Below are 21,839 nucleotides of genomic sequence, written 5' to 3' on the forward strand. Positions count from 1 at the left end.
TCAGGTTTTTTTTTTGTCTTTCCTGCATATTTCCTAAAAGAATTCTTTCACAGAGCGTCAAATTTCCAAGACATCAATTCTTTCAACTCCCATCCCACCCTGTCTATATTAATTCTCGTTTTAAATACGGTTTTTCTCCAGCCTAGACTCGTTCTATACCTTATTGCTCTCTGATGCGTGTTGCTACCCCACAGATTTATGTCTGAGCTGAAGGATGGCTGTCCAATTTTCAGCATGGATAGCAGTGCTGGCAGCATTGTGTGTGTTTTAAAAGCATTCATCGGATATGTGTTAAGGTAGTACGGACATCACATCCATGTAAATCTTGTTGGCTATCAAAAGTTGGCTATTCCTGTCACATACAGCCATTAGCTTGTGTATGGCAGTGATTTGTCACGCTGGTTCTTTCCATCTAGATGATACAAAGTGTTGGAAATTGTGTGAATTGGTATACAATTGGACTGGATTTGAAACCATGATTCAGCAAATGGGCATGCAAAGTTTTAGCTGTTAAATTCCTCAAATTGTCAGATTTTTCTCCTGCTGGTTGTTATTTTAAAGATAATTAAAACTTTTATCACATGAATGGCCAATGCACTCATCCCTGTTAATGTGTTATGAATACCAAATTGGAAATTAGTCAATCAGTTATGTCTGCCCTTGGATTTTGTATTTTTGTTTTTGAAAAAATTGATGGCCAAAATGGCTTTCACGTTACATACTTTTGAGGGCAAATGTATTTCCTTTCCTTGCAGATTGCCTTTCCGAACCGTAAGGGGATGATCTATATGTAGCACACATTGCACCACTATTTGGCACCAAATATATACTTTATTAAGCCTACATTTAACAGAATGTGTGTGCAGAGGGAATTGGGGAGATTAAAACTGCAAAGACCAAGATGCTAAATTCTACAATGTGTTTATAATTCAAACATCAGCATACTCCTCTTTGAGAAGAAATACATGCATTGCTAACGTATTTATGTTTCTAGTTTTACAGGTCAGACATAGTAAATATAAATGTCATAGCCCTTGCCTTTTAACTATTTTCAAAATGGGTGAATTAAAGAAAGTGATTGAGCTGGTCTGGTGTTCTATTTGCACTGACCAGTCGGCTAAGGGTCTCCACTATTCGGCTTTATAGGTCACTGCTATTCTCCACTAGTCACCTATGAAGACCTATGGCCCCACGTTAAGCCCAATTTATAGCCTCAATAGTCAAAAGTTTTCCTTGAAGAAACTATAGAAAACCTAAATCCGTCACATACCAGTAGACATCTCCCCAGCATGGGGGCACACAGCCCATTACTGTGTTGATGCAGTTATAGTTATGTCTTTCTTTGTAGTCACCGTGAAAGGTTGACATGCCCCCAGATGACTGCCCCCCTCCTCACGAGGGTCCTGCGATATCTCGGTTGTCTCCTTCCAGGCCTGAATGGGCACATTGTGCTGCAGCCCGCTGCTGCTCCAACAGACCTCTAGGTCCTCCACACACACCTGTCAAGCCATGTCCTTGGCGCCTTGGGGTGCTGAGACACTCCAGAGCCCCCCTGCTGCACACATGGTTATTGAACCCTTGCACGCCCATACAAACACACACATACACACACACCTTAAGCAGCCATATGAGAAGAAATAAACACATGTGGTTACACAGGCTTATGTAAAGACATAGACATGTATACAGAGTAATACACAATTTAATTTCACCTCAACTCAGAGCATGCATACATGCCCTTTCTCTAACACACACACACACACACACACACACACACACACACACACACTCTCACACTTTCAAAGACTTGTCTTTATTGGAAACACACCTCACTCCCCTTAACTATGCTGAGGTTGTATTGAGTGTGCAGGTCGGCTTCAGAATTCAGAAAGGGTCAAGTTCCATATTTGTCAGGCTAGGGAGGGCGAGGGCACAGAAGGCTGGTTGAGGCTCACATGGAAACAGGATTGAGAAGTAAACTACTTGTAACTCGATATGCTGCTTCAATCAGTTGCAGGTTTTCTGCGTTCCAGTTAAGAGGAGAAATACTTTGCTTCCAAAGAGCCAATATGTTTGATTTACATTTGTGCTGAAATGGTAGAAGGAAATCAATCAGCAGTTGTTTTCTATAATTGATAGAGAGCAGAATACATTAGCTGTTATTAATCAATCAGATTGAAAGGAAATACATAGCAACCATAAAATGTTGAAATATTTTCTTAACGAAAACATACTCAGAAAAACTAGCTTCTTTAATTAGGACATTTGTTAGAAAAAGCTGACATATGACTTTTGGACCATTGTCCAAAAACAAACAAACACTAGATGTGAAGACGTCATCTTGGGCTGTGTGGACTTTTATAGACACCTTCAATTCAAAACATTCAACCATTTTCTTGGGGGGGAGGAAAAAAGGCACATTCATCAACAATGAAAATTGCGGCCGTTAATCATTAATGTAAGCATTAAGATTCAAAGGAAAATGTAATTTCCATCCTTTTTTTTTAAATTTATTTATTAACCATCAAACATGAGAAGGAAATTGAAACCTTAGGTTCTGTGATCTTTCAGTAGTGTTGCACAGACCCATTGAGAATCAAAGGAGAATACGCTGAGGCCTTGGTTTACATTAATAAGAATCAGACGGGCATTATTTTCAGTAGCATGGCATGTTTCGAGAGCTCTATATAATGAATGACCCGTTGAATGTAATGCTCTTTTTTTTGATGTCTTGCAGCACTTATCTCATCTCAAGTACACACTCCTCGTCTCTGTGCCTCTTCTATGGCCTTGGCCGGTAACCCTTCACAAGAACAAATGTAGCGTTACCATCACAGAAGAATTGCTAAATGGCTGATTGTACATGCAAACAACGTGCACCCTCGTGAAAGGACCTATGGTGTCAAGTCCCACAAGTGTCACCCGAACAATTTTCCTCCCTATTGACTTTTATGTTCTGCTGCAAGGTTGGTCGTCGTGGTGCATATGTATGTATTCCAAATAAAAGACAAGCGTGATTATCATAATGAGATTCTCCTGCTCAGGTAAACAGCTCTCCGTTCCCAGGAGAGCGGGAGATTTTCACGTGGACGTTTGGCATTTTGACGGCTTATTTTTGACAATAGGCTTCATGCGTTTCGTATCGGGCACCTTAAGACTTTTAAAGAATTGGCTCTGAGCTAGGATTTTTGAGTAAGATCATGTGATAACAGAAAACCTTGCTTTGGCTTAAGAAGCAATCTAGGGCTGAGAAAAATCAAAACAAGACATTTACATAAATATTCAAACACATGTGCCTGCATACATCTACAAAGAAACCTTCAAATGACTGTCTGTAGTTTGTATTTCAACAGATGAAGATACAGGCACACATGCGTTCAATACAGAGAAACCTACAGGCTTGACGTCCTAAGCTACATCTCTTTCCAATTAAAGCCAATTAGGGCTCATGTATAAGAAAGTCTGCAGGGGAAGGACCACGGCGTTCAACACTGTACATCCCTCATCACCTCCTCTCATTGGTATGCCACGGCGCGAGAGAGAAATATGGACTGAGGGAAAAATCATGAAGATAATCATAGAGGGAGGAGAAATATGAGAAAGAGAAGCAAGCCGAGGAAGTGAAGAGGCAGAGAATTTAAATGAGGATGTGTAAGTATACATAATCTTCCTGGAGTTGCCAACAACTTCAGTCAATTGTTATCAGCTTGCCTGAATTTAATGCGACCCTTGGGGGTAGGGATGCTGCCTGCCTGCGCATTATAAATGCTGCCCATTGACCTTAGCTTCTGAATGAGAAATCCGTGCCTGGCTATGATTACTTACCTGATAAAAGTGATGCAATTTGTTAAGCTGAAATTCCATAAATAGTGAGGACTTGCTTTTTTATTCACATTTTTTTTTTTCTCATGCCGTGATTAAACTCTTTCTATATGCAGTTTAATTCTCATAGTGCGCGAGGAGTTGTGGCTACATTGGCTGAAAGTCATCATGGTGTGTTATACTAGGAGTGCACTTTACCTGAGGGTGCAAACGAAATCTTTATGAAGCCGGGTTATTTCAGTTGCTGAGAGCAGCTCATTTGAAAGAGTGTGCATTGAAACAGCTGCAAGTAGTCGAATAAGCACTTAACACTTCACACGGGAGTATGTAGGTTACTCAAGGCCGACTTCTCTTGTAAAAGATGCCGCCATTTCAATACTTTTTTTCTGTTCATTAGCCGTATCTCTTTTGCCTTTGGCCTCATTGTGCACAGGCCGACTTGTCAGTTACAGCGTTTGCAACCGCGGGGTCGTTTAATTTAGAGCCCCGCACTGCAGATTAGAGCTTTTGTTGTGAGCGGCCGCGACTACTGTAACGTGGCTGTTTGGGTCAGCGATGGGCACAATAGCTTTGTTACTCTCGCTGACTTCCTCACTATTGCAGCTCCCCCACTCTCTCTCTTTCTCTCTCTCTCTCTCTCTCTCTCTCTCTCGCTCTCTCTCTCTCTCTCTCAGCACATTTTCCACTTGGCTGATAAAATAAGCCACTCTTTGATGAGCTTTCGGCGGGCCACGGTGCCGTGCCTCAGTAAATGCTTTTATAGAGACACACCACAGGCTGTCGACTTGGATCAGTCATACAGCGGCCGCATGCATCCACTGCTTTATCATGTGTTCCTTTGTCTCCTAATAGCGCAGTTTTTTTTTTTTTTTTTTTTTGACACACAATGAAAAGCTGGTGCTAATATATTTCAAGGATGACTGAAACAATATGTAGTTTTTTCCTCCTTGAGACATGTCGACTTTGTTAATCCTGCTCGGTTTCCCTTCAGTTTCTCTAATCCATGCCCCTGTACAATTCTGATTAGTTGTCTACCTTTGAAACAGCACGAAGCCTGAGGCTGTGGTAACCAACAGCTGCACACTTAGTACATGCTGCAGAGCGTTAGACAGCGATTGCATCCAACCCAAAATAAAAAGAATAGACGGTTATGGGTTTAAGACTTGAACGAATCAGAATGAACATTTTTATTTGGAACGATTTTTTTTTTTCTGCTGTTTTTTACGAGTTTTCTTCCTTGAAATGGAAATAGCAGTTACATTGAGTATTTCATCCACAAGCTGGTTCTAGTGTCAGCTTATATATTTCAATTCCATTTCAAATGTGCAACTTTTCTACCTTGAGGTATGTAGAGTAGTGTTATGCTCTTGTTCTCTACAGCTGCATAGTCACTACATGCTCGAGCAGCTAGACAGGAAGTTGACTCATAATAAAAAAGAGAACATGTTCACTATAAATTGCATCTTATAGGCATCATATTTAGCTGTAAAGTTCAGTTTGAAACTATTTTTCTTCATTGTTACCATTTACTTTGCTTTAAATGTGAAAAAAAAGCTTTGCTGAGTTTTTATTTTCACATGCTGTACCACTAATCTTTTTAAAGGATGCACTGACTCAATATGCAGCGTCATCTCCTCGAGATGTTTAGAACAATTAAGTTCCTGCTCAGTTTTCTTTTCCAAAACATGCCCTTGTAAATTTTATCGTGATTAGTTGTCTACCTTTCAAACAGCATGACGCCTGAGGCTGAAGTAACCAACAGCTGTGCAGCCAGTGCAGGCTGAAGGATAGCAGACGGTGAGTGCATCCAACCCCAAAAATAATAATAAAAAAAGATAATTATTATGGTTTTGGTTTTGTATGAGACCTCTTTATTTCTTTGAGCATTTGATTTGGATGATAAAGAAAAGGTCTACTTCCTCTTCTTATTTCGACTCTTCTCTAGAGATGTGTAGCCCTGCACTTGTGCTTTCTTTTGTTCGTGTGTGATTACTTCTTCAGATTAAACGCGTTAGACTTTTCATTCAGTTTTTTTTTTTTTTTTTAAAGAACATAAATGAAATGAAGGGAACTAAGGCCAGTGTTGGTAGCTGTGATGAATTCACACCTTCAAAGGAGATTTTGTAAGCTCTTTTAAACAGGGAGGTCAACACATTTATTTGCACGCTTTGAAGGCAATGCTAGTCACTTATAATGTTAGAACACAGCAGCCTTTTAGAAAACAATGATAGATCCTTTTTTTTTTAAACTGTTTTTTAAAAGTTTACTTTGTTCTTCTTTTCAAGTTTTTAGTTTTTCATTTAAGGAAGAGTATGCTCTGCATCTGTCATGGCAGAAAAGCATTGATACACCCAACACTACTGTTAGGCATGCTGTGAAACATGGTCCGCTGCACTTGTGAGCACAGTCAACAGCGATGTCCAGCACACTGTACCACAATGAATCACATTTGGGGTGTGAAATCAAATTTAGGTGCAAGTTCATGGCAGTGAGAGCGGGACAGTCAGCCTGTGTTTCATCATTTTGTAATTTACCAACCTCCCTTCCACCATGGGAACTAAAAAAAAACAAAAAAAAACAGAGTAGAGTAGATAATGTGATTAAGAAGAAAGGCCAAAGGCGTCCTTTTGTGGATCATTTTGTGTGTGTAAACGCTCTCCTTTTTGGTTTTGTGCCTTTCTGCAGTATGGAGTCATTCACTTACAGATATTGAGTGATCCTGGCTGGCTCACTTGGCAATGCAACAAAAGTATTTCACATTCCTTGTTGCCCTCTGTAATACTGATGGACTGTGTAACCTATATTATAAGACAGTGAAAAATTAATAACATCATGTAAAACCAAAATACCACTGTCGTTTAGTCTCAGCATGATATCCCAGAAGGCTTTCGTGACATGAAAAACACATATTGTTTTGCATCATTTTTAAATAATCTGTAGAAGAAAGTTGCAATAAGAGGTCATTATGTAGAGCTCACTGAGAAAAATCCTTCCTTGAGCCCTTTTATTAAAGAACACCCTGCCAGGATTTGACCGAGCTAGCAGGTAGCACAAAACGTTGTCAGCAACGATTTGAAACTTGAATAACCTCTGTGTTTAAAAAAAAAAAAAGGACTAAATTAAAAAATCTTGCCCTCTTTTCCTCCTGTCAGATGCTAACTTTAATCTTAGCCTAGCTTGTATTTATGTCTAAGGTTATCATACAATTAGCTAAGGGTCTTGTCTATTTTTATTGGATTGAGCTAACATTAGCTTAATGACTGTTAGCTTGCAGTAGACGGGCAAATGATGTGTAGCCTACACAATTCGGATCGGTCAATTTTCTTCATTGAGGGAGTAAGTTCTTAAAATATGATTTCCTAGCAATGATCCTGGGCCAGTGGGCCAATGGCATAATTCACTTAATATCAACCCCTGTGTTGGTTTGCACTAACATTAGCTCATGAGTGTTAGCTTGTCTCAACATTACCTTGACGGTTAGCTTTTAGTAACGTGAGCTCAAGTTACAACACCTAAAGTAACTAGAGTTCAGGTTCAAAGTTCAAAATGTTAGCTCATGTGTATTCATAGACATTAAATATGCATGTTTATTTCTAATTTGAGTGTTCTTTTGGTGATTATACAAAATAACATGATAATATCTAGTATTTTACGGACTTGGTTATTGCACTTTTAATACAGGCTTACCTTAAATCTTGTATAGTTATTTCAATATCTCCCAGAAAAACGTACAATGAGGTTCTTTTCGGACATCATTAGTGTCTTGCTGCAGTAAAAACTCAGCACAGTGACTCCAAAATTCAGTTTTCATTAACAAGCAACTTGGCATTAACAAGCGGCTGTATCACACTGTGTCACATTAGGTCCTCCATCTGTGATGCTTCAGTAAAATTGCATACCTTTTGGTTTAAACGTCCTTGTAGTAATGGTGCAAGTTTTCCTTGAGTGCCTGGAACTGCCTCTTGTACATTTCTCTGCTCCAGAAAACCCTTTGAAGATCCGTTGGAAGCTTCAGTTCTCAACTCCTGCCAGTGCTTAAAGACAGATCATTAGAAGAGAGCAGGTTCAAACAGTGAGAGGAGCGGTGGATTTGTGTTTAAAAAGGCATAAATATGTTAAATTAGAGTTTGTACAATTGCTGTAATTACCGCAAATCAGATCTACATCAAGTGTAATCTGATGATGAAAGTCGGTTACGGACCGTTTAACTGCCTGGGTCATAATTTAAATTTTCTGTGATCCCTGTGTCTCCCTTTGTGCAACAATTTGCTCTTTGCATTGCTGCAATATGGTGCGATTTGTATTCCTTTCCAAACACTTCCAGGCTTGGTAAATGACTGGCAGATGCTCTGTTGACCACAACGAGCTCCGCTGGTTCAGCCGAATTGACCTATGGCATCTGCTTTCTCCGCCAAAGTCTCAAATTTGATCAAACGTAATGAACAGCAGATTTGATGCACCACGTCCCCGGCACTTGTGCAGAGGCCAGGATCAGTTGGCCATTGTGCCTGTGCCTGGAAGACATTTGAAAGTTTGGCAGTGTAATTGAGTTGTTGTTTTTTTTTTTGTTTCTATTGTTTGTTTCACTTCACAATGAAAGTGGAACAATTTTACTTGGAGTATTTCCGATCTGTGACAGACTTGCAGAAAGCCAGACCTGAAGACAACAGAAGATATGTTTATTTTCTTTTGTTTGTCTCTGCTTTATTATGGAGATAGAAGGTACTTTAAAGCAGGTGCTATAAAAAGAAATGTGGATATGTGGTAGACAACCCAAACAGGTCAACGTAAAAAAAAAAAGCCTTTTTAATTCTGTTTAATCCAATATCTGCTTGATTAGCATTTTAAACACAGGTCTTCTGATGAATCCCTTTTTAACTTCGGCTCATTATTCAAGCCTCTAACCTGCTATCAACGCCTTAATTATAAGCTTTGGTCCTCATCTCCTCTTTTATGATTGCAGGTGAGATTTAATTAGAAAGCATGCAAAGATAGTTTGCATCACAATAATGAAAGGGAGTGAGGTGACATGGTTTTCAGAAATATCCTTTTCTGTTTCACTGAACCCAATTTGAATGAATGCATGTGTAGCTGTCCATTTAATTAACGGAGAAAACCACTTCACCTGTGGACACTGCTATCAGACCAGCAGGTTTCCTGTTAAATGACGAGTGAGCGAAAGGTAATGAAGGCAGGAAGAGAGCAGGAGGCAAGAGATGTATTGTTTCAAAGGCGGAGAAGAGGCAGAGCAAGGGGAGCAAAAAAAAGTGTGCGAGGGGAAGTGAGACGGCGCAAAAGAAAGAGGGTGACTGGGGGAGGCAGTCATCAAAATGCTAATGTTGCATGGGATATTTACTGCACAGTGTTAATGCAGTTTAAAGCAGGCTCTTTGTCCTGCAGCCCATCACCAAGCCCCTGTTGGGCCCTAATAAATCAGCCATTAAAAGCTGATGTGACCTGAATAGCGTTTCATACAGCGACGAGCGGGCTCTAATTCCAGTGTGGGGACAACAGCTGAAAAATTTATGAAGATGCCACTTAATGAGGGCTGACCCAGAAGTGACCGAAATATAAAGTTTGTTTTTGATGCTGTTACGGGGGAAAAAAATAAATATTTCTGCCATAGCGATTACTATAAGGCAAGTTTTCCTGAGTTAACAGTGACTCAAAGTCGTCTTGGCAGACATCAAAACTTCCTCCTGCTGGACTTTTTAATTATGTCCCCTGTCATTTATTGTGAACAAATAATACGTGTTGAAATGCTGAACTTATGCAGCGCTAACCTTGTTCTTTTTTTTTTTTTCCCCTCTTTCCTCACAGGAAACAGAAGATGGTTTTATTATCTGGCATGTGAAATGCAGGACTTGTGAAAAGACTCAAACTCCTTCTTCAATCAAGGTATTTTTTTTGATTTAGTCCCTTTTTTTTCTTCTTCTGCAATTCGACCTGAAAACAAAAAGGCTTAAAAATATGTGTTGTTTCATGTTGTTGACTCGATCTGAGATTATCCACACAGCGACCTAATGAAGAGCGCTCGTGTGGGCCGATTGGGCCTGTTGCTTTCCGAGCAATAGGATCTTTATGAAAATGATTCATGCAAGGTACTCATCGTAATATGCAAATCTGTGGGACATCACCAGTAAGCCTTTAATTTCTGCTGCCAGCAACAAGGAGGGCTCCTTTTTTTATTATCATTATTTTTTTTTACGTACCTACCGAGTGTGTGTTTGGATTTCATTCCCTGATGCAAATGATGTTTTCAGTGTAATCATGCAAAAGCACAGCTGGCTTCCATTTCTCTCCGCCTCGAGTCTCCTGCTCCACACACTACACCCTCAACCCCACCCGCCTCCACCTCTTAACCACCAAAACCTTCACGCACCAACTCGTCCTCCTCTCTCTCCCTCTCTCTCGCTCGCTCTCTCTCTCTATCTGTCTCGGCCTCTCTGCCTGTTTGTCATTGTTGTCGTCTGCAACCCTGTGTTTGCTCTCTGCGTCTCTCTGCGTACTTATCTGCTTTCCCTTTCCTCGCCGGCTAAAGCCCGCCCCTCCTCACCCTGTCGATACACACACAAACACACAAACACACACACACACACACACACACTTCCCTCCACCAACCCTCTCCATACTTAATGGAGCCACCAGCCTCTGTGCCTCCTGCAGTGAGCCTGGATTGAATTCAATTAGGGAGATTGTTTGCCCTCCAGAGTTTACTGGTGGGCTCTGTGGATGATAGGTTTGCCTGCCGCTGCCGACACCGCCCCTCCTCCTCCTCCCTTCCTTCCTTCATTCACACAAACACCTACACACACACACACACACACACACACACACACACACAAACATACTCCGCTTCATCCATCGACCCTGCTTCACCTCCATCCAACTCAATCCTACCCCTCCCTCTTCGTTTTCCCTAACCGCTTCCTTACAGCGCTGAATATTTATTTCTTGGGTACATTGTTTACATTGCTTTTCGAGGCCCCCGTCGATGTTTTCATGTTATTTTACAGCCTCGTATTCAACAAGATCAAGGCATAAAAACTTGCCACCGAGGGAGAATGTGTCATTTCACCTTTTTTTTTCGATAAGGCCTCGGGGGCTCATATCCTCTGCGCGACTGTTTCAGGAGAATTGATGGGATGGGAGATTTCAGAGGGAGAATAATTGAGCTGCAGTTGAGCTCAATCCCAGCATCTACCTCCTACACGCGCACACTCATCCCGGGATAATCCCATTTTTAGAATTAATTTGCCACTCCGCTAGCATATCCCTCTCCGGCACAAAAGAAAGGGGCAGTGAATTTGCTGACATGGGAGAAACGGTCACATTAGTTGCAAGGTGAAAATAGAATAGTGCTGTCATTTGAATAACATTGAGAGCAGCAGGCGGTAGCTGTGCGTGCCGCTGGCGTGTGCCTTTTTTTTTTTTAAATATGAAGAGTAAATCTGACACAAACATAATGGGCTTGGTCTCTGTTCTGTGCAGAAACACATTCCAACGACTCGTCCTGCATCCCGCTGCTTTCCTCCAGATGTCACGCTGTGTGAAGGTGTTCTGGTGCTTCTCAGGAATCACATACTGTATTCGTGCTGAAAGATGTCAAATGAATTAAAAGCTAAGGATCGCTTTGATGAGAGATACCCTAACGCTCTCCGACGTGTAATCACAACCTTTTTTTTTTTTAAACCTAATTTGCGCTCACTTTAGATTACGTCTCATCGACGTCAGTGAGATCTTTTTCCTGCCAAGAAGTAAATACAATCTTCTTGATTTACAAACACACACCTACAAGTGTGCGGGGTTAATTCTACGCTAAGGTAATTGATTCTTGCTGGGGATTGTTTCAAGTTGAAGATATTCCACTAAAACTTTGCCATAAAACGACTCGGAACAAATTGTTCCAAATCGAGCAATCACCTTAATTAGAATTTTTTCCAAGGAAGAAAACCAGCTACATTCATTTTTTTTTTTCATATATTGAAAGACTTTGAGTTTCTTTAGAACTTTTCGACATTAATCCAAAGTTATTATGTACCCCTGATAATAAAATGCTGTTATTCTGCAGGGAATGTCTTCATACCATGTTGGACTTACAAAGATGTCTGGGTTCTAGATGTTTGTCGGGAAGTAATTATCAAGGAAAGATCTTTGATTTTACAAATCTAGAACAGCAAGCTTTCTTTCAAGAGAACAAACCTTTCCATCCTCCTGAAATACTTTGCATACCCAACATGGTTGCCCGTAGCACCGGCCATTCAAGTTAGTTTGACCATAATGGCCTGCGATGACATTAGCCCTGCCAAGCTTTGGTTCTGTTATCTTAAAGCCCTGCCATTTGTTTTCATAGTGTGATCCTGCCCAGACCTCTCCAAAACATGCAAAGCAGCTCATTTGAATGGAAAGGGAGAGAAGAGCCTTTTGGCCGATGTCAGCAGTGTTCTTCGATTTGAATCCTGTCCAGAGATAGTTGACTTTGCACGTCTTTGTTGTTTGTGTCCTGTTACTTGGGCGACTGCGGTCAGCGCCCCAAGCCGTCTGGCTCGAGGACACCGGACAGGGTGTGGAAACCGGCTAAATCACCTCATTATTTCAAAGGCACACATTGCTTTGACGTAGTGCAACGCAAAATTGGTTGACCCTCTTTGCAAATTGGCGTTGTCTTGACAACAGCAACCAGCGGATATAATGTATTCACTTGAGACATGTTTGTGGTCATTTTGTCCCAAGTTCATATGAGAACAGTCCTGCATCTGCATAAACATGTCACTCATTCATCTCTAACCCTAAGCCTAAATTGGGGTTGGACATTGTGGAAAAATATGTGTACTTGGAAGATGCCCTTAATTATCAAACGATCGTTGATTTTCACCTAAAGTGTACGTACATTAGCCTAAGGTGGCAGTTTCAGGAATCATCAAAGTAGTTTAATTTAGGCCAGCATGCCACTCCAATGCAATTATTTGTTTTTGTTTGAGCAGCCTTTTTGCACTTAAGGCATCTGTAACCTTAATAATTCAGCATCGGGTGCTTTGGGGATATATATATATATATATATATCTGTGTGTGTGTGTGTGTGTGTGGTGGTCTTTCTATATCAGCAAATGCGTGCATGTCAGCTGGGATGTGAAAAAAATGTGCCTGCACATCTGCTTAATGTGGTGTTATGCTGCGATGTTTGTCCATGTCCACCCACTCCACCTATTCCTATACAATATTCATGTACTCTGTAGCCCTACATTACTCTCTCTCTTTCTCTCTCTCTCTCTTTTCAAGCTGCATAATCATGATAAAAGCATGATTTCATTCATCTGTGATTTCTGCATGCAGAACATGCAGTTAGCTGAGCATAGGTATACAGTATTAAAGGGGGAAACACTGTCTTCCTCAAAATGTAACAAAATTGCCAACCAGAGCATGCAAAGTTCAGTTAATATACTCACCCTATATTTCCTTTTTCTGTTTTTTTTAATTTATTTTTGTCTAAACCCCATGAAGTCACTATCCTGGCACGCTTTTCTTTTTTAACATTGTTTGTTGGCCGGATTTCTGCAAAACCACACTTTTACAACAACTTGTCCTTCCCCCCCCCCCCTCCCCTCCTCTCTCCCAATCTTTTCCCTCTCACACATAAACTCACACTGTTATTGCCTGTCACAACCCACCTCTTTCAGTCCCAACAGGGCTGTGCAGGTGAACGTTTTTTTGGCTTGTCTTGATTGGGAGAGGTAAAAGTCCATTCGACAATGGTGCCCCGTGAAACGAGAGAAGGGGTTACTGGGATGTAAGTGCGAGTGGCCTGTCACGGGCCCAGGCTCGCTCTCCTGATACCTGCCCTGACAGTTTGGGCCGTCTTAATAAAACGACACCCTTGACAGTGAACTCACACAGCTAGCTGAATGGCCCCTCTCCCATCGCCTTGTGCCAGCTCTACCTCTCCTTTCTCTTCCCACTGTGACTCTCCATGGCACCACTCCTCCTCACCGTGGCCATTTATGCTAATCTAAACGAACGAGACGATCTGTTGACGGTGATTAGATCCAAACGCGCCTCGCACCTCTGGGGCTACGCTGATACCATCTGACACGACAGAAGAATCAAAAGTAGCAACGGCCCTAATTTGAAGGACACTGATGCTATTTGAGCTTCTAGGCATTGGGTTAGAGATATGGTAAGTGGATACTGAAGTCAGTGTTTACAGTGTCCAAATGCATCTTGACTAGAGAGTTGCCTGCTAACTTGAAGAGCGTTTCCTGTCTGGTTTTTGTTACACTGATTCTCACTTGAACTCCTCCTGCACCCTGTCCAACGCTTCAGCTCCGGCGAAGGTGTGCAGCTCTAATCAGCTCCGTTTGATGTGCGGAGGCAGAAGGCTTTACGGAGGGAGCCGAGATCTCTTAGGACATTAAGGGGAGAGTAGAGGAAGAGATTACTGCTGGTCTTTTTATAGAGGATCACTCCATCTTGTCCTTTTTAGCTCACTCATTAGTTCTCGCCTTCCCCCCCGGAGGGCGATTCTCTCTTTCTGTCTCTCACCAAGACCGGGGCCACTTGCCTCATGTTGGCGAGGAACCTGTCTTGGCTATCAGTTAACCACCAAATATGAATCCCCGAGCCCTGCTGCCGTTGTCAAGTCCCAGTCAGAAGGCACTCGTGTGGTCGGAGCTGCTCCTGTGATGGCAGGTACTGGGATGGAAAAAAAAAAGATCCCAGGAGAGGGGAAAGGGAAGCAGATGAATAATGATTTGCACTCCCTTTTCTTTTGTTGGCAGTGGAAAGCATGACATGCCTTTACTCTGTTTTCTTCCCCCAATTCCCCTCCATTTCCTCCCCCTTCGGCTGGTACCTGTGAAATCAGACATCCTTCTGTGCCTGTCAAAAAATAACCAACAGTCTGCGACTTGCTGTCGGGGGAGTTCACCGCCTTACAAACTGGCAAACACGCCGAGGTAATCAGAAGTTGTCAAAAGCGAAGTGTCCTCCGTTATGGCTGAAAGTGCGGTCCATGTTTGCCTGTCGAACATCAGAGCTTTTGGCTGCGGTCTATGTGTGCTAATGGCCTCCTTATAAACTGGAATCATTCAATAATGTCCTGAGACCGCATATTCGCCAGCATATTTGTTGTTTAGCATAAGATAATGGAGACACAGATGGGGGGGGAAAAAAAAAAAAGCTGCTTTTTGTCACTGCCGTCCAACCCTATTGTGTGATGTCTGGCTTTCTCGGACTTTCATAACCGCTTCTGATTATGCATCATTTTCTGAGCACAACAACCGCTGCTCCTTTTTTTTGTTTGTTTTTGCATATTCCCAAGCGGTCATTTACATATTTGTCCTCCATATGCATGACCCCACTCCCTAGCCCCTCTTGAGAGGAAGCACCTGTCCTACGGAAACACAACCGGAGAAATTATTGATTTGCATCTGTTTATCTGAGATGAAGCCGGGCGCCTCCCTGCTGTCAGCCGCGCGTCCTCCGCGTGACGATCCCGAAGGTTGCGATCACGCCCGTCTGTCCTTTTTTTTTTAACGGTGGCTCTAAACCGCGGACAGGGGGCTGCAATCTGTTTCCACCCTTCCTTGAATTTTATTTACAGCCCCAGCCCGGCAATAAAGCTCCAAATTTATGGCTTACTTTTTAATTAGAAATAATGTCTTGTAGAGTTTTAATGATGGATGGTTTAATCAATATATAGACCGCGGCTTGGCCCTATGATGAACGTCCGTATTGACAGCGTGCAGAGTAGCCTAACTCAACACTGTGTCTTTCAAAGAAATATGTAGTGTTTTGTTGGGGTGATGGAAACTGTACACTGCCCCTTTCTACGCCTCGCTTCATTCTGTCTCCCTCCTTTTTTTGCTGTCTCTTGCTACTCTGTCAACACTTTTTCACAACAGGCGATGTTTTCTCCAGAATGAATCAACCTCCGCTGTCACACTGCATTTAGGCAATTATTTTTTACCTCGGTAAAAAACCCCATTGTGTTGGATGCCACATTTGCTCGGGTTTAAATAAAGTAAGTGTTGAAGGTAGGGTTCCCGTGAATGGAAACTGACAAGCTTGGTGGAATGCAGTTCTCAATAGGTAGAAATCTTTTTTTAAACGGGTAAAGCAATTTTTCTTTTTTCTTTTTTTCAGGTTTAGAAAAGAGGGAGCAGAAAGGATTTTCGAAGGCGAATAATTAAATAGGAATCAAGTCAATGGGATTTGTTCCCTGGCGCTGTGGATGATTGCGTAATATACACCTGGGAGGGAATTATGGTACTTGACAACTGAAGTTCAATTTTGTCACTTGTGGCTTATTGAGAAGTGTTCGGGCAAGGCTTTGAAGAATGTATGGAACTCTCTGATGGGCGGAAAGCAGCAATTAAAGTGGTGAGGAGTGCTTCTGATCTCATCCACCGTTTGCTTGATGAAGGTCTAGAACTGCAATATTGCGAACAAATGTCTGTTTCCAAGTCGGGCAGTGTGCGGGACTTTGCCTGTACGTTTCTGGATGGACACATTGCTCTCCTACGCGCCAGTCTTAAGAATAGATATGAAAAGGATTTTTCAGTTTAAAATCTTCAGAGATTCAAATTTAAAGTGAATTACGTTTTAGCCGCGTCCCGAAGTGATCTTTGCAATGTGATTGTTGGTGCTACACACCAGACCACCTGCCTCCAAGAGAACTCTAATAGATGGAATAATCTTGTCCATATATGCACAGACACGGAAAACCAACACACAGCAGCAGTATACCACTGTCCTCTAAGACCAACCACAAAGCCTTTCTTTCTCATTGATTAGTGTTGCAGTCACTGCCCAGGGCATGCAGCGGCCCCAATAATGTCTTTATGCTTTGTTTTCATGCTCTCTGGAATAGAATAACAAGGAATGAAATGGATCCCATGCTTTGGAGCTTGACTAGTCCCCTCTAGTCAATGGTTAACTGTTCTTCGGCAATTCAAAGCATCCGGGCTCTGTCGCAACTGACCGCACTTCTGTAGATCTTGACCTGGGTTGGTTTTCCTACTGACCCCCCCCCCCCCCACACACACACACACACAGCCTCACGGCCTCACTTCCACTGTTCTCCCAATTCCTTCATTCTGCTGGCATGTCTGAGCTTATCTTGCCGCCTTTGTGCAACATAAGCACGCAGATAAGCAGCATATTGGGCAGGGTTACTCATGTCTGTCTTGTTCATTCATCAGAATCCTCTAATTCCCCCCCCAGAAAACCTATTTCCCAGACTGCAGGTGGCCCGTGTTGTAACACCAAGGGCAGGCCTGATCTCTACAAAGCAAACATAGACATTTAGTCACCGCTGCCGCTTTTGTATTCCCCACAAGTGCCGGTAATGCTCCACTATGCATGTGTGCTGCGAGTGTACACATGACTAATCTCGAAGACATTAGAAAAACAGACCACAGATAGGTACGCAGCTTAACCCGAGATTAACAGTGAAACCGGGAATTATTCATCTGTTGTATTTTCCCCCTTGATTGACAGATTTGTTGGCACACACAAAATAAACAGATTCCTACAGGGATCTTTACAGTGGTTACCCATAAGCCCAAGAGTCCACAGGTGTTTCCAGTTGTGCTATATCTTTTGAGAAGCCTAGAGCCTCCAGCAGGCTTTAACTCGCCTTTCTCCAAGCATGACCCAGTTCTTGCAAATCCATGACACACAGAACCCTAACTACGTTTGAGGTGAGTTTATTAGGAACAAGCTGCTACAAAGCGGAGTTAGAGTAATGCCCTGAGACTCCAACTGGTCCTGTTTCACCAGTAAGGGGTCAGCCCCCGTCCACGATTTTCGTTCTGGGCAGTTAATTAGGAATTAGAACATGGCACGACCCGCAGGATGTTCTCCATGGTTAGAATAATGAACACCTGGAAATGACATTGAGCAAGAGCGGGAAGAGAAATTCATTTGGCTTGTGCGCAAGTCATTCCATTAAGACTTTTGAACTCTTGCGGCCTTGATAATTACACATCTTTTCTCCATTTCTTTGCAGTCTCTGTACATGCACGCGGAATTCATTTAATTAATTTTGAACGATTTAAGGGATTGAGGTGTTCCCTGGCTGGGAAAATTGGACTCCTATAAGTCATGTGATCTGTGGTTTAATAAAGTTAGTGAGAGGAAGATACTTAAATGTATTGGGCAGAGATGGGAATGAATGCAGTCGTACACAGCGCCCATGAAATCTTTTGTAAACCAGTTTTACTTTCTTTGAAATATTTAGATTGAGGTTTGTCTGACTCCATTTCTTTACAGGTTTGTATAAAGTGGGGGTAATAATACATTTAGAAAAGTATGCATGTAGATAAATAATCCCAATTTAATAATGTAACATTTTTTGCAGCAATTCCCCTGTTGCTTATGTGGTTTTAGAAATTATGAGCAGGGATGAACTTTTAATTCTTTGTCAAATCTATGTTGCCTGCTCATATCTTATGCTCCATTTCTATCACCCAAACGGTAACTGCCTCGGTGCTGATTGCATATTCAGAGTCGAATGCAGCACAGAGGGAGCATGTATTCCACGGCCAAAAAATACAGACCTTAAAAGTTTCATATACATGCTCTGTTTTATAAAAAAAAAAAAAAAGGAGAAATCCAATTCAAACTGCAATTCTCATATTGCTTTTCTGTTGCAACTTGCATGTTCATGTGGGCTCACAGTGATTTTAACATTCTGCTTGTTTATATGGCTCAGTTTTTGCTTCCCGTCTGCCTTATCATAATCATTTGGCCCAATGCCTTGATTCGAATGGGTGAATTGTTCCACCCTGAGTAGGTAGAGTATGATACATCTGCTCGTAGGCCACATTATTTTATCAGCTGCATTTGCAGGTCACAGTGCAGAAGGTGGTGTGTGTGTGTTTTTTTTCTTCTTCTCCCTCTGTCTGTGCTGGCAGTGAGTACGCCCCAGTACACACAGTCCCTCGATGCAGTCTGGCAGACCTAGTGAATCATCTTCCCGTCACAGGTGGAGGAAATACAACAGCGGGATTGGCAGTCCAAAGGTGGCGTCTGGCCCGCTGTTGAGTGAGGTGTTTGGCTTGCTTCCGCTGGAAACGAGGATATGTCATATTTTTCATGCAGGAGGAGGAAAGTAGTCCTGAGAGTTTGCATTTTCTCTACCCAGAAGGAGCAAACCAGTTATGCTGTTAAGTGAATCAAATTATTTTGAAGATTATATTCCAATTCCCTTACAAAGTAGCACCATTGGTAAGAATTGTAGCTATGCTTGCATTTCTTTTTGTGTGGTTGTCTTGCACTCTTCATGTGCGTTTGAGAGGCTGTTTTTAAAAAAAAATCCTTTTAGGGAAGGTGGTTGCGAGGGCCGCTGATCAAAGGCAGGATCCTCAGGGCCAACAAGGGCCTCAGCGCGAGCAGCAGATGTTTCCCGTCTCCGTTAGCGCCTCAGTTAGAGCCATCCCTGTTTAACCAGCTCCTGCTAATAGTCCCCGCTGGTGTCGAGTACGCGGGATCGCTTTTCTTCTCTTTTGTGTGCCGAACATGGGACTGAGCACGAAACGCCAGGGATATCTTGTTCCTTCTGTGACACTCTCATTGTGCTCCTCGGTGAATTTTTGGCCAGAAAAAAATGCCTTTTTTTTTTTTTTTTTTTTCCAGTAATTGGGTGTGAATGAAACACTTGCGCTTGCCTATTGTCTACAGTATACTCTTGCATTCAGGCCAGTGATTAAACAAGCCAAGAGAGAAGGGTAGAGAAGGGTATAGAAAACTGTGTTGGAGGGGGAAGTTCATATTTAAGGCATCAATGGGAGATACAGCAAGAAAAAGACCGGTGCACTCGGGGAAAAAAAAAATCCAAAAAATCTGGCATTTAAGCTTGCGGAAAGTGAGGAAAAGCAAAAAGATACTAAACTTTCCAGAAGTAGCAAGGGGATGCATATGGTTTCCAGCATGTGAGAATAAAGACAATTCACAACCCTTGGACTGGAATCCAAAGAGGACAAACACTGTTTTTAATATGGAACAGCTAGATAAGAACAGGGTTGTTCATATGGCATGCGGGAGATTGATTGAGAGATTCGGTGGGCCTAATTGTGCTGTACCATCTGCCCAAGTTACAGAACCTGCCAGGCATGTGACAGTTTCCAACAGGCTCACTGACGAGCAGATGTGTGCAGGAGAGTGTACGTTTATGTGTGTGTGTGTGTGTGTGTGTGTGTGTGTGTGTGTTCAAGCAAGTCAATCTCACTTTACTTTGTGATCACATCTTCTTTTAGGGAATTAAGACAAGAATATTTCTGTCTCGAATCACAGAGAAGTGACAAATGCAAATGCACATTGTGAAAGTTCCTCTTTCTGCATAATTAAATCTCTTTGTGTGGCACTTTTCTTGTGTGTCTTATTATTTTTGGGATCTGCCAGTAATTTTGGAGCAGTCATCGGTGCTGTCAGCATTGCTATTGATATAACAGCCTGACAAATGTCATAGGCACAGAATGAATTAGCATAAATCAATCAACCAATCCCCCCCCTCCCCCTTTCCTTCCACAATGAAACATATCACCAGTGGAATTTCACAAAAGAAACTAACAAGATGCTCTACACAAAACACGAATACTAATTCATCCAGTAAACTCATTTGGTATTCATTAAGATGGACGATGAGGGAATGTTCTCAAACCAAATCTGCATACAGCATATTATTTGCAAGGGACGGACGTAAAACAAAAAGAAACTTTGTACTTGTTATCTCAATTACTTCGATAGCTGAGATTTGTCATGGAGTAGGTATATATTTTAGGAGATTGCTTGTTCTGTAAGAGAAGAGCTGATTGATGCAACCGCTGAAGTAAAAATTAAGCTATGCTGCTGCTGTCGGTTAGCTTGCACAAGATAAAGACTGTAAAAATCAAAGACAGCTGACCTGGGTTTATTAGCTTACCTATTACCATATTACATGTAGAAAATCAGATTTCTAATCAAATAGAATGGGATCCAACATTATTGGAGCTGGTAGGCGTATTTTGTAACCTTTGACCATCTGTTTACTAGCTCCCCGTCTTAATGCTAAGCTAACTGTATGTTTTACCATAGAAAAATAAGAAGGACATTCATTTAATCAGACAAAAAGGAAATAATAAATTGGCTAATATTTTGATTACTCAATACATTTAAATGATTATACAAAAAGGCTCTTTGCTATACCCTGAACGACAAACCTGGATATTCCCAAACGGAGAATATAGCTTATTACTGAATCACCCAGATCTCTCTAAAGTCAGACACCGAAATGATTCCAACAAATGGAAGAAGGTACAGTACACTACCCTTTACTCGCTTCCAAGAAGAGCAAAAATTGGACATATTTGTCTTGCCAAAGTGAGGACACCAGATTAGCATTGCAAGCTAATTGCATCTTTCTATCAAATCAGCAGCAAACATCCTTCTGCTGCTTTCTCCATGCCAGGGGTTTGACTTGGCTTTCATATCTCCTTATACTCCCTTTTAGCTATCAGTGGCTTATATCATTACTGTTACTACTATAATCAATTAATTATAAGACATTCATCGAGAGATTGTGTGCTGCATCTTTTAGGTATATAACAATGATAGCCAAATGTTTAGCAGTCACTTAAGGGCTACTGAAAAATACAATTTCAAAGATTTGCATTCATTGCTATTTATAAATTGCAGCTGGACTCTCTCGTCCCAAGAGTGAACATTTAACGGCCTCATTTATTGAGTTATCAAGCCGCAGTATCTCCACCTAAATAAAATGTACATGGAATCCTTGTTAATGTCCAGCAGCAGGCCAGGCCGCCAAACATGACAATAAAAGAATGGATTTGAATTTGCATGCAGGAATAGAAAGTTAACTGGTGCAAATCCTTCAGGTGATGTCAACAATACGACAATGAGGACATTTTGTGCTTTCAAATGTTGTAAAGACACGAACCGCAGACGAGATTCCATCTTACTTAATCATGTTTATAAAGAAAATGGGACCAAAAGTTGTGTCCATTGTTGTCATATCTTTG

The 21,839-nt window shown here is 41.7% G+C and overlaps 1 protein-coding gene across 1 annotated transcript in view; it reads left to right on the forward strand.

The window, feature by feature from the left end:
* LOC110003601 (adhesion G protein-coupled receptor L3) overlaps positions 1-21,839 on the forward strand; it is a 219,866-nt gene that overhangs the window by 17,504 nt on the left and 180,523 nt on the right. The window contains exon 2 of the mRNA XM_065950385.1: positions 9,643-9,720. The gene's annotated coding sequence lies outside the window, so the exon portion shown is untranslated. The remainder of the gene's footprint in view (positions 1-9,642; positions 9,721-21,839) is intronic.

The sequence above is a fragment of the Labrus bergylta genome, chromosome 22 (assembly GCF_963930695.1).
Source record: "Labrus bergylta chromosome 22, fLabBer1.1, whole genome shotgun sequence".
Classification (NCBI taxonomy): Eukaryota; Metazoa; Chordata; class Actinopteri; order Labriformes; family Labridae; genus Labrus; species Labrus bergylta.